Source organism: Lethenteron reissneri, chromosome 30 (assembly GCF_015708825.2).
Source record: "Lethenteron reissneri isolate LAM-NWPU_2019-01 chromosome 30, ASM1570882v1, whole genome shotgun sequence".
Taxonomy (NCBI): Eukaryota; Metazoa; Chordata; class Hyperoartia; order Petromyzontiformes; family Petromyzontidae; genus Lethenteron; species Lethenteron reissneri.
The window spans coordinates 11,158,684-11,173,750 of NC_083808.1; positions in this window are offsets into that span (position 1 = coordinate 11,158,684).

The following is a 15,067-nucleotide window of genomic DNA, read 5'->3' on the forward strand; positions in this document are numbered from 1 at the left end:
CTAAATACATAGCATGTTGAAGAAAAACATTGCTTTTGGAAAATTAGTCAAAAAGTGCTGAATATTTATCTTATTATTTTTCCGGCTGTATCATCAGCCACTGTCTCTCCAGTCCTGGATGAAGGCCTCCCCACGTATCATTACTTTCCCTCAGAGGGACCTGCAATGTCACAATTCATCTCACTCCTACACAAAAATCGTATTAGTTAATCTCTGTGGTGGCCATTTACTCTCGCATGTTCTCTCGACATTCCATCACAAGTATTGCCCATCAGCCATCAAGCCTCCTAGCGATGTATCTTCTACATACACGAATTTATTTTTCCTTAATCGTCAATGCAAGTAATGTCTGGTCGGTGTTTGTTTTCTGATCCAAGTGTCTTTCTTTTATATTTCCAACGTAATACCCAGCATGCACCTCTCCATGCTCTGCGTATTTTTCACCTTCGATTCCATTTTCTTTGTCGATGTTTACGTTTGTGATTTCTTCTCATTGTGAGTTAATATGCGGCAATTGAATACATGTATATTCTTCTTTTAGCACATATGGTGTGTTGCTTTTCATTATCGACATTTATTTTCCCCAAAGCATTTTATCCTGCTCTTGTTTACTTCTTGATCAAATTTTGGCAAAATGTGCTAAATTTATTAAATTAACACTTAATTTACTCAATTGGATTACGCATATAAATAATCGCCCCTTCACTCCAATGCAACTTGGCAGGACCCTCCTGAAAAAGAGTCATGAGACTCAGTGAAGCTTTCCTGGGTAAACAAGCGTGATAATTCTAGATTTGAAGCTTTCGTGAGTGCAAGGATTCATACTCTTTGGTTTTTTCGGTAAAGTCACGTAGGTGAAAATTTTAAATAGCCTTCATCAGCAGACCATGCTTTCCCACCTGATGACGGACGCTTGTGTTGTGCCCGAAACGTCGTGATTTAATTTAGTTGTTTTATTTTATTTTTTACCTACGTGACTTTACCGAAAAAAACCAAAGAGTAAGCGTGATAATAATAAATAACCCGTGTATTTAATAGTTTTCACCCCAACCACCTTCAATACTTGCTCTATGCATAGAAATTCTGCCACGTTTTCCGATTTGCATTCCTCCAACAATAATTTTGAAAGATAAAACATTTTCAACTATAAATATAGTTTCGCAGACAATAACGTAAACAAAAATACATTCTGTACGAATAATTAACATGTTTTTCTAAGTCATGATAAAAACAATTCTGGAAAAATGGCCCTTGATAACTCTGAGTGCCCTTCTCAAAAAGCGTTTGGCCGAATCTTTCATTCAAGCCAAAGCATATATTTTCAGAGCACGTTTGTTTCCACAAGTATGTGTGGTTAATTCAGACTTGATGCCTTTCAGAAGGTTTACATTTGGTGTTTGAACATGTTATAACACCTGTTTTATTTGCTGAAAGCATGACACCTATTCTTATTTTTCATAATATTTGATCATGGGAAAAAGGTTCAACAGATATAACTGCTCGACCCGAGGGAAACAGTGTTCTGATAGATAGTCTCTGGACTGTTCGCCTTTGGGCGTTCTCTGGTCTAACGCTGGTGAGACAAGACCGTAAAAAAGATGTCTTAAAGTAGGTGGGAGTGCCCAGACATGACCCCACTATCAGCAACCATGTCAATGGACATTGATGTACCCTATTTAAAAAAATATATATTTTTTCACTAGTACACACATTGCAGCAGCGTATGTCGCTTAAATGCTCTTAGAATATGCATTAAAAATATATATACAAGCAGCGTTGCCATGGGAATATGCTGCGTACAGCTCAACGGAGTCTTGTGTGCGACATCTAGAAAATGTGTGCAACAGCAAACAATGCAATTATAAACACAGGACACAAGATTAACAAAGCTTGCAACCAAGCATGTCTAGATCCAGTGTCAACGCCCGTTGCAGGCAGAAGACAAATTGGAGACTGTATGGATTACACAAAGTGTCAGCCTTTCTTAAAATCGACACCATTTCCCTTCCATGCTCACGGAGGTGCAGAAGAGGTGAGCTCTCCCTCAAATGAGAGTTCTGACCTCCGGTATCTGAGGCAAGCTATTTCGGATATTGTATCACACTGCCTTGACCGACTCCATGCAATCCCAGACAATGTGTACTAATGGCGCTTTCAAAAGCAGCGAAGCAATGAGTGCGTTTTTGAAGGTGATGGGGCACCTCACTGCTGCATTCGTCCCACTTTACAGTGGACGGCACTGTTTTGCTAAAATCCCACCGTGTCCTTGTCATGGAAGACGGGTGACGGTGAGCAGAAGTTGACTGAAAGGGATGGCCAAATGAGCCCGTGGTGGCGAGATGTTAATTATCTCGCCTGGTATACAGGAGATCGTGGGTTCGATCCCAACCATTACGCCTTTATATTTGGGGTTTGCATGTTATCCCCGTGGTCACGTTAATTTTTCTCCAGGTCCTACGGGTTTTCCCTCCACATTTAGAAACATACATTTAGAGTATTTGGCTTCTCTAAATTTCCACATGATAAGCACTTTCGTTGAGCTATCATTTATGGCCGGGTCACTTCTGAAAAGAGCAACTGTATATAGCTCAGTGAGCCTTACCTGGTAAAATAAAAATAAATCAATATGGTGTGGTGCCATTACCAAAGGCAGATACATCTCCATTGGAGCTGGGGGATGATACGTCAGATGGGTGAATTAATCTACTAAACATTTCAATTGACTTAGTTTTTTTTACTGCTCGATTACCCAGGCTATTCAAAAAATGGTTCCCCCCACCCCCCCTCCAAAATCCTGCCTTCTGAAGGCGGGAGCCCCCCCCCCCCCCCCGACAAGGCACGCCTCGTGGGACCCAACTGATGATAGTGATGACCTCAACAAGCCCATGCCCATCACCTCCTATTCAGCCGGGATACGTGGAAAAAGGTGATACTTGTATGCTTTGGGTCTTTCAGTAAAGTCACGTAGATAGGTTCAAAGAAAATAACAAAAACTACGACGTTTCGATCGCAACACAAGCGGTCGTCATCAGGAAAAGGGGGTTAGCTTCTAAAGGCAAACTGTTTATAAAGGTTTAAATGGACGTAGCCCAAATGTCAGCAGCATGGGCGGGGCAGCTAATGTTAATGTAAGTGGTGGGCAGCGACCGTGAAGGTGGTGAAATGCATCAGGCTCTCTGGTGTAGAGTTTTTATGAGGGAATTCTTCTGGGATGGATGGTGGTGGGAGTCAGGTTTTAGATATGCATCTGTATGGGTGGCTTTCCTGTAGACAGTGTCCCATTGAACCATCTGGTCTCTTTTCGATTAAAACATCCAAGAATGGTAGCTTGTCATCCTTTTCAACCGAGAAGATGGGTACAAACTTAGAAATAATTGGAAGGACGTTATCAACCTGCCTATGTCGGCTAAATTTCCGACTCTCTGTGTGTGTGTCTCTCTATGCCTCTCTCTTAGATCTCTCATGCTCACATGTCCTTTGCATTGCACTCTCATGCCTTTGGATTGCACTCATAACTGGCCGTGATGTTCCCATCCTGCCACCTTCCGATGTTAGTGCGCCGACCTCGACGTGCGGCAGCTCTACAATCTTCCATTAACATGCTAAACTCTCACATTAACATAGCCACCTCAGCGCGCTCGCCGTGGAGGCCGCTCACCAATCTGACATTAACATGCCAATTTTTACCTGGAAGCCCGTTAATTGGTGGAAACCCACCACCTTCACGTTCGCTGCCCATCACTTACATTAACATTAGCTGCCGTGCCCATGCTGCTGACATTTGGGCTATGCCCATTTTAAACCTTTATAAACAGTTTGCCTTTAGAAGCGAACCCCCTTTACCTGATGACAACCACTTGTGTTGCGATCGAAACGTCGTAGTTTTTGTTCTTTTCTTTGAACCTATCTACGTGACTTTACTGAATTCTTGCATTCACGAAAGCCTTAAGTCAGGTGATACTTGTTTTTTTACTATAGTTTTTTGGTATCCGATTCATCAAAGTGAAACATCAGCAGCGTAATCGATTCCTTACATATGTAGAGACGTAAATGGCGTCTCTGCGGCATAAAAGTCCGATACTGCATGACTGCTGTGGGGAGGCGCACTTACCTTACCTTCACTTACCTGTCGATGGGGGCCCGAAGGGCCCTGTCATGCTGACTCGGGTTCTGTCGGAAGAGTCAGAGGAAGGGGCGTGGCAAGAAGCGGAGCGGGGGCCATGCCCAAGGAGGGGTCAAGGAAGAGGCGGAGCCATCTGGCAGTCGAGTGGGAGAACTAGCGGTGTGTGGTCACGTCGGGGGAAGCTGGAGACCGACGGTAGTAGAGACTCAGTGGGGTAGGAACCCCCTCTCCCTTGTTGGGGTCTAGAATAGCCACAGTATGTTGTAATTTGTAACTCCGTTAATGGTAATAAATTGTGGTGCCTCTAATCTCAGTGTGTGCCTCGTCAGACACGCCCTACACATGTGTAGTGACACAGCACTGACTGTTGGACAGCAGCAGCAACTGCAGGTGGGCACTGAGCACACACGCTGCTGAGCATATACATGGGTGTGCCGGCAAGGCAGAACAACTGGGGCAAGGGTCATGGTAGACCTCGTGTGGAAGCCCCTGGAACCCTCTAGATGGTTAGAGAAGGGAGGCGCGGCAAGGGCAGAGCCAAGCCGCGCCGAGGGGAATATTAGCAGCAGAGAGCGAGAGCTTCGGGCTGCCGGTTCTGGGATTGGACCCATCTCGTCGTCGCTGTCCTCATCGCCGCCCTCGTCGCTGCCGCCTTCGCCCAATAATTGCGTTGCCGGACAGTAGTTCGCTGTTCCGGTCGACGCTGTCGGTGCAACGCAGACAGGGTCGTATCTGGGACGGGTCATGCGGCAGCGTGGTCGTGAGAGAGAGGGAGACCGAGTGGTGGCGTGAACTCGGCAACAACAAAACAAGTAAACCCGTAAAAACAAAGTTTTTCAATATAAATCCTTTATATGCGTGGCATCGGGGCGGCTAGAGTCCTCTCGTCCTCTGGCTTGAGATGGCTGCCACTTATGGGTCAGATGATTGTCTGGCAGCATTAAACAATGCATTATCTCTAAACAGTGTAAAATTTAGGAATTTTTTTTCAGGAAAATGCATTGTCACGCACAACGAGTCTGTGTGCAAAATGTCAGCTCGATTAGATCACGGGAAGTGGGTTAAAAAACGACCGAAAGATTTGCACGGTCCTAAGCAAGCAAGCGAACTTAATATAAAGGATTTAAAAAGGGAAGAGCGGTGCCTCCTGCGACCACCTCGTCTCCAGCTGACTGTGTGTGCGACACACGCCACCCGCACGCACAGACGACATTTCACATGTAATCGAACAGCCCAGCTTTAATTTCCAGCAAGCTACCAGTATGCATAATCTGAGATGAGTAGCTGCCGCTCATTGGCCTATCAGGCACCAACCACCCATCCTTGACATGAGCTCTCATCTGGCAGAAAGGAAGTGGTGGTGATGTTTGGTGGCATCATCCAGATTGGCTCAAGTGAACTCTTGACCTTGACCATCAATATAGAAAAGACTTGAATCGATGAATCTTTGAAAGTGGCAAGTACTCTCACTAATAAGGCCACAACCAATCATACATTGTAATCCATATCTGTGGGATGAAGACAAAAAGTAGGTGTTTTATTTCTGTATCTATCAGTCAAAACTAATCAATGGAATAGGAAAAGATCAATGCGTTTCAAGTAGAGCACATTTATACTCTTAGTTTCCCATGCTGGGCAACGAACCCTATGTGTTATGTACATACACGTTTGTTCTTCTTTAGGAGCGACAACATATATCTGCTCAAATAAGCAGTTGGACAGCATATATCACTGACCAAATGGGGAAATTCCACATTATCATGACAGGGGGCCAGTCTGTATGCAGTGAAATTAGACTGTTAATAACTGTTACAATATCAGAGATGAAGTGGTGCAAAGGAAACATTTGGATAGCTTTAAGTCATTTGTGGCAGGAAGAAAACACTGGACAATATAATATAGATTCATAACATTTATTTATTTGTGCTTTGGCACAGGAATGTGGACTTTCCACTGCGAGTTCAGCACTGCCATTGGAAATGAGCATCACCCCATTCATGTTTGTATTCAACCCCTCTGGCAAATACCTTTCATTGACATGGTAGTTGGGTCCAGGAATGCACTGCCAGAGGGCTGGCACCTTGTTTGTCCTCACAAGATCTCATTTTCCCACAATATATTGTGTTAACAAAATTGTATAATGTAACTTTTAATAGAAATGTGTTCATTTGATTATACTGTACTTATGATTATTTGTTTGTCTGGTACTCAGCAACTACTATGAGGTAACTATTCATTGGCCCATTTAAAACTTACCATCAAAACATATTTCAAATGTAATTTGCATCTGGGCCCCATTGTGAATCCACTGCCAGTTGAGAGCTTGTGAATATGATATTTGGTCATAGAGGATATTGGACTATACGTAAACACACTGGAGAGCATGATTTGGTGAAGGTGGGAGTCATAGATGTGGGAGGGTACAGTACAGTACCATGCATTTTACTGCTCATCACGTAGCCTTGCAGCCCCTCCAATTCCTATCTAAACTCGACGCCACTTAGCTTCTGACATAGGATGAGATTGGGGCCATTCTGGGAGATTTGGCCGAAGGCTGAAATTTACACAATGTTTCCCCGTTTAACCAGTGACACTTTTGTAGAGACTGGACTTTGCAATGCGAATTTGGAATTTCCAACGCTAGCTTTGGGCGACCAAAAAGGATGAATGCCATCCCAATACTCAGTTAAATAGGAAACACTGTTTATGGAGTCTGATGATGCTTATGGCCTTAAATATTTTCTTTGGAATGAAGCATAAACTTAATATGCAAAACATATTCCTATTTTGTCATTTGAAATTGCCATGCCCTAACAATGTGAACCCTGGGGAATTGTGTTGACTGAATTTTTTAAATGTGGCTCCATAAACCAAGGCAACTGAAGATAAGTTTACAACATTAAAAAATGTGGATGTGAGTCATCGCACATCTTCTATATACGCAGAAACAAGTCTTATAACACATCTCAACGGGTGACACATTATATTAATACACAATGATGCTTTAATTCAATACTGTAACACTTCAGCATTTTCTAGTAAAAGATACAAATAAGATAATTTTGTGCAATTTATTGTAGCATATCCCTATAAATAACTGCAATAATAAGCGTTTTAAAAATAAAATATGCTCTGGTGCTAGTGAAGTATTTGAATTGACGGCGGAACTTCTTGACGGGTAACACACTTTTATTAAATCTTGACGTATCACAATACAACGGGTGGTCTCTATCTTTTGGACTATACACTCCACTTAACTCGTGTAGACTCTATGCCTCTAGCTACACACAACACACTTGACTCGTGTAGACCCTATGCCTCTGGCTACACACAACACACTTGACTCGTGTAGACTCTATGCCTCTGGCTACACACAACGCACTTGACTCGTGTAGACCCTATGCCTCTGGCTACACACAATGCATTCGGCTCGTGTAGACTCTATGCCTATGGCTACATACAATACACTCGCCTCTGGGTTACACAGAGTCCCGGTCCCGTTAGGACAGCGGGACTAGGTACCGCAGGGCCCTAGGTCTTCATCCCCGTCTTCATTCTTCGCTGGTTACATACTGCCCTTACGCCTGTGTGCATCCCCTTTTATAGCCCCTGCTCACGAGAGACGGAGCTGATGCGGACGTCGATGTGAGCATCGCTCCTTAGTGAACCAATCACGACGCACTCTCTCTACGATCCGTTTTCCCCAGCGCGTGTTAACACTACTCCACCAATCACACCGCGCTGCCACCCGGTCACTCCCTCTCAGCGCGTCACCGGCCCACAGCCAATCATTACCCCGTAACCCACGACCCCGCGCTGACCCCTGATCCTCCACCGTCAGCGCGTGTCACCACATACACAGCCAATCATTACGCGCTGGCATACGATCCCTAATCCCAGCGCGTATCACCACTACACTAGTATTTTTGGATACATATTCAGTGGTGTTAGTCCAAAGTAAGGCCAATGGTGGTGGAAATTCCACGTTGCTATGGTGGGAGCCAGGCTTCTACTGAAGCCCTTTGATAACTTTCCTAAATTTTGTACTGCTGACATTGTCAATTCCAGAGAGATGACGGACTCAATTGACGACCCAAAATTGAATCCACAACCTACCGGATGTGAGTATATACCTTATTTTGTTACTTGCTGCTGTTTTTGCAGCGAACTACGACAAAATTGGAAATTGCTCACCCAACAACAATTTTTACAAGACTAAATTTTCCCCAAACAGCCTCCACACTTACAACAGTGCAATCTCATACAATCCCGAAATTATATTCTTGGACTTGCATCCACGTTTGACAGTGATTTTATGCAATAACCCCATAATTTAGGTTCTTGCTCCAAAAATAAGAAAATGCAACAGAATAATGCCGTATTATTTTTATAATAATTTAAGCCTTTTTAGTAATCCACTGCTGGACGAAGACCTTTCCATGCTGTGTAAGTTGTGGGGTTTGTCTGACCATACTTTGTGACAACGGTCCGTAGTTAATATCTGTGTTGTAATTACTATAATTACTGTTTCACCAGTAATTACTGGCGAAACGTTGTTCTCAGATTGTAAATGTTGTGGCTTGGCTCTCCAACACACCGGTGTGCTGTACGAGTGCTGTATTGGCCACGTTCTGTTTATGTGACAACCCTTACTAGTTGGCTGTGTCGGGTGGTGGTGGGTTTAACGACACATTTATATATTTACGCAATCTAACCCAAAAACCTCTATGATAAATGATATTGGTCTGGAAAGCTTACGTGTTAAACTAACATCCCTCATGTTCTCGAGATGCCGTAAACAATTTCCCTTCTGAACATAAGCTAATCTCAGCGCTCCAGCTCCTCAGTGATTATTCTCTCCAGATTGCTTCCTCTGTTGTTGCCATCCCACCACCAATCTCCTCCATGAGCCATCATTCCTTCTTGCGATGTGTCATACACAAGCCCACTTACTCTCCAGGTCCATGTGTTCCTCTTTGGGTCCCTACTCATATATGGATCGTAAATACGAACACTGAGAATATAAACATAAGCAAAGCTAAATGGGAGACAAAAACGCATGGATATATTAATAAATTATGAATTAGATTACTAAGATGCTGCTATAGCAATTGCAGTGTTAAAACAATATAACTACACCACGTTTATGGGGCCCCATTTCAACGAATGTCCATGCAATTTATTGTCAAGTGAAATTATGTTTTCTCCCCTGCAGTGCCACAGTGGGAAAGAAAAAAAATCCCCTCAGTAAAATGAGACACTTCATAATAGCTCGAGAAAACATGCTTGCACACATTGTGCTGTGCTGACCTTCAGTGATGGTGCACCTTCCATAACTGAACAGCTTTTGAAAAGTAACTGACTCATTTCCTTGAACCCAATTTCCCAGTGAACAGTGGAGTCAATCCCTTGTGCCGTGTTATATTTTGGGTGAGCACTCACCAGATCCATATGTTTTGTCATTGTGCATTTCCACAACGAGGTTGAAGACTCGAGAACTCTGTCCTTGGGGGTCTTGACAAGGTTAATATTCTTGTGCCCTGTTTGCTTGGACGATTAGCTCAATTCAATTCTACATATTGATCGGTTTCTGTAATTAGCCAACTTAATAAGGTCATATAGGGGTAACAGATATTTGTTTTTGAAACCTTAATATGCAGACTGCGTGTGTAATGAGCTTTCTTTCGGGATAAACGGGTTGTATATTCCAGTGGGTGATATTTATTTATTTATTCATCCATTATCTCTACCAATATGAATGTTTACAGTTATTTACATAAGCAAACCACATTGAACCTCAATACTCTTTTCAACGAGGGCCCTCATAGGAGGATTGGGCATTTTGCATTGAATAGGGATTTGGGAGTAAATTACATTTCCTGGAAAAGAAAAACCCCACATATAAACTTGGGATAGTCAATTGAAAGTAATGTCCTGCTCAAATAAGCATCGAGGAGAAATTCCTATTAACGGCCCTGAGCCAGTGGTGAAAATTACGCATGGCTAGGGCGAATTTGTCACAAGACAACCACAGTCGACTTCTCCACAAATTGTAACTTACTTTATCTACTTTAGGAGGGATGATGGACTGAGTAAACCCCCATCTTACAACCTTTCCATCGTGAGCCAATGAGCCATCTGATCGGTGACATATTATGGGACAGCACTGCAAAATAATAGTAATTTCAACTTGTAACGCACAATGTATTAGCTCACTTAAAGGCAAGAGGAACCACAGAAAAGCATGAAGGCAGCAAGGCAACTGGCCGGCACCAATAACTGCCCAAGCTCTGCAAACCTCGAGCGGTTTGTAAGTCGGGACACGATAATGCACTGTATTTAAACGCCCATATGGTCCGTGTTATGAAATGAGTGACGGTTCAACAAAAAGGGAAGCATTGTTAAACTCATAAATAAGAATATTGTACATTTCCATATAATACTGCAATAAATACTGGCTTAAAGCTTTCAGGGACTGCAGGAATTCACATTCTTTGGGACTTTCGGTAAAGCCATAAGGGCAATTCCACTGTAATCGTGGACAAAACCACATACAATAACAAAATTCAGGACCTACTTAATGATGGCAGCTATACCAAAATCAATAGAGATCCTACCAACCGCCTGGTTACGAAAACCAACAATAGCATCACTGATTCGACATATTTATTCAAACCAACCAATCGGCTTTCCTTAAAACCCTCTGCTGCTAGACCACCCAGATTTTATGGCTAACCAAAAATCCATAAAGAAGGTACACCATTCCGGCCTATCGTCTCCACCATTGACTCACCCACCTACAACTGGCCCGATTTCTGAGACCCTACAACCATTCACTGGTAAGACCACCTCAGCTGTACTCAACTCAGCTCACTTGGTATCTCTAATTATGAACATCTCACTATCTCCAGGTGATTTGCTTGTCAGTTTCGATGTAGTATCTTTGTTTACCAAAGTTCCTGTGCCTGACACCATGGCAATCATTGAAGATTTGGTCCAACAAAGACGGAATGCTGATGTACTGGCCCTGGTTAGACACTGCCTCACCAACGCTTACTTCACCTGTAATGGAACATTCTACAAACAAGTTGAAGGTACCCAAATGGGTTCTCCCTTATCTACAGTTGTAGCCAATGTTTTCATGGAAAATATTGAGACAGATGCCATCCAGGCATCCACCCTACGTCCTTCCTTGTGGAAGAGGTACGTAGATGACACGTTTGTCATCTGGCCACATGGCCTACCAGCGCTGTGCCAATTCTTCAACCACATAAATTCCATACACCCAGCCATTAAATTCACCATGGAGGTGGAAAAGGATGGCAAGTTACCATTCTTGAATGTGTTAATCGAAAAGAGTCCAGATGGCTCAATGGGACACTGTCTACAGGAAAGCCACCCATACAGATGCCTACCTAAAACTTGACTCCGACCACCATCCATCCCAGAAGAATTCCCTCATCAAAACTCTACACCATAGAGCCCGATGCATTTCCGACCATCATCACCGAGCCAGTGAACTGGAACACGTACACTAAGCTCTCAAGATGAATGGATATTCAGACATTGGGGAAACTAAGCGACATGTCTCGAACCGTGTTCGTGAACATAAGGCAGATCTGAAACACGGTAGGACCAATACCGCAGCCGTGGCTGATCATTGTTTTAACGCTGTGGGCACACAGGAAATAGATTTTTCCAAGACAAAGGTACTCTGCAAACCCACTGGCTATCAGCAAAGATGTGTTCATGAAGCCATCCAGATATATAAACACAGACACAAACTGAGCAATTATTGGAAGGACGTTATTAACCAGTTTAAGTCATAACTGGCTCATCTTCTTGGTTCTTTCGGTAAAGTCACGTAGAAGGGAAGTAATAAAATAATAAAAATAAAACATAATAAAATAAAATAAAAAATCATAACTGGCTGTGATGTTTCCATCCTACCTGCCGATGTTAGCAGACTCTCTGAGTTACATACACGCTAAATGTCTCACTAACACAGCCACCGTTGCTCCTTGTCCTCGAGTTGGCGGTGTCCCTCGTTTTTTAACGAGCTGGACGTCTCACTAGCACAGTCACCTTTGCGGTGGTTCGCTAATCCCCTTCACAGTACAATGGCCACCTCTGATCTTACATTTACATGTAAATTACATTTCTATCCCCGCCCACTTACCCTTGGGCTAAACCCATCTCAAACCGATATAACATCCTGCTTCAGCAGCTCTCCCGCTATATTTTTCACCTGCGGACGATTGCTTGTGTTGCGATCGAAACGTCGTGATATTTTTTATTATTTTTCTATCTACGTGGCTTTACCGAAAGACCCAAAGAAAATAAATACTGTATAGTAAATAAAACATTAAATAAAGGAACGTAAATATTAACTTTTTTTTATATTCTCAATTAGCTTGAGTCCTGATGCTGGCTTGCTTGTTGTAAGGGGCACAATGAGACACCACAATTGCACACAGACACACAGACACATGGTGCACGCGCGTACGCTCACACGCACACACACAGACACACACACACGGTGCACACGCGTACGCACGCACACATACACACAGACACACACCAACGACAAACATTTCCCCGTATCGCCTTAACAGACTGTTAGGGCAAGTGCTGTGAGTGAGCAGCACCTATGAACTATGAAGGCAGGCAAGGCACACGAGGGGGTGAGTGCCCAGCATGGTAACATGCTTGACTACTTTTGACTGGCACGCGAATCATTGCACGACAACTCCCAAAACACACACGAGGGCACACAAAGACAAATATCCCCCGTATAGCCTCAACCCACTGTAGGGGCAAGTGCTGTTAGCGAGCACCTATGAAGGCCGGAACGGTACACGAGGGGGTAGGTGGCCAGCACCACGTCCCGACCGCCTTTGTCTCTCCAGCGGCGATGTTTACACACCACACCAGGTACTCATTTGAGCCTGAGTCGACCTAGGGGAGGCCCATGACCAGTTCAGATAATCGTCACTGGTGTTGGTTGTGAGCGGGAGTGGAACTCGGGTTACCGGGTTCGTAGCGCTGCGTGCTAATTGCAACACGGCTTTCACACCCGACTCGCTTTCACACACACACACGCGTGTTCACACACACACACGCGTGTTCACACACACGCGTGTTCACACACACACGCATGTTCACACACACACACGTGTTCACACACACACACGCATGTTCACACACGCATGTTCACACACTCACACACGTGTTCACACACACACACGCGTGTTCACACACACGCATGTTCACACACGCATGTGCACACACGCACACGCGTGTTCACACACACACGCGTGTTCACACACACGCATGTTCACACACACACGCGTGTTCACACACACACGCGTGTTCACACACATACGCATGTTCACACACACACACGTGTTCACACACACACACACACGCGTGTTCACACACACACGCATGTTCACACACGCATGTGCACACACGCACACGCGTGTTCACACACACACGCGCGCGTGTTCACACACACGCGTGTTCGCGCACACAAACATTCACTCCCAGCGCGAGGCCGACTCATTACATCTCGCGGAGGATCACTCCACTGAACAAAATAGTTTTGCGTTTCAGGTTTGCAAGTGCGAGTTCGCATTGTAAGTCAATATAAAACAAATATTTAAAGGTGGTTCGTAAGTGCGGGCGTTTGTAAGTCGAAGACTGCCAATTAATAAGTGTTTACACGTTGGAGAAACCCGGAGCGCCTGAAGAAAACCTACGCGTAATAAGAATGAAACACGATATGCCTGGGGTCGGAAACCAAAATAGCAAGTGCCATTTTTTCTAATTCAGTAAAAAACTCAATATTTCAAGAGCCGCAATGCATGTTAATACGAGACGGTCGTCAATAGATAACGTCACGAAGCAGCCGCATGCGCTTATTGCCGACCCCTACGCTATCACATACAGATAGAACAGATTTGAGATTGGTACACATTTGGTATACCACATGTTCCTGGTAAGCCAGGATACGGCACGTCGTCACCCACGGGAAGGGAGTTTCACTAAATGTGTAAGACCCAACAACCCTCGCCTCCAAGTGCTGGGATTACAGGCCACATGCATAGCCAACACACTCACTTTTTATATGGTCGCCAATGTTGAACAAATGTTGCGTTGCAATGGCACACAAGCTCACATAGCAAAAAAACTCAACTTTCGTCAATATCACTAACTTCAAATAGAAAAAATTAACCCGTAAAAACAAAGTTTTTCACTATAAATCCTTTATATGCGTGGCTGCTAGAGTCCTCTCGTCCTCTGGCTTGAGATGGCTGCCACCTATGGGTCAGATGATTGCATGCCACCATTAAGCAATTGGTAATTAAATATATATATTTTTTCCTAAAAAGTGTAACATTTTGGAATATTTTTTCCACGAAAATAAATTGTCACGCACAACGAGTCTGTGTGCAAAATGGCAGCTCGATTGGATCACGGGAAGTGGGTTAAAAAACGACCGAAAGATTTGCACGGTCGTAAGCGCGCAAGCAAGCAAGTGAACTTAATAAAATTAACCCGTAAAAACAAAGTTTTTCACTATAAATCCTTTATATGCGTGGCGGATAGAGTCCTCTCGTCCTCTGGCTTGAGATGGCTGCCACCTATGGGTCAGATGATTGCCTGCCACCATTAAGCAATTGGTAATTAAATATCATTTTTTTTTCCTAAAAATGTAAAATTTTAGAAAATAATTTTCACGAAAATTAATTGTCACGCACAACGAGTCTGTGTGGAAATGTCAGCTCGATTGGATCACGGGAAGTGGGTTAAAAAACGACCGAAAGATTTGCACGGTCGTAAGCGCGCAAGCAAGCAAGCAAGCGCGCAAGGAAGCAAGCAAGTGAACTTAATATAAAGGATTTAATAAAGGATTTAAAAATACGTAATAGGCGACGTTTC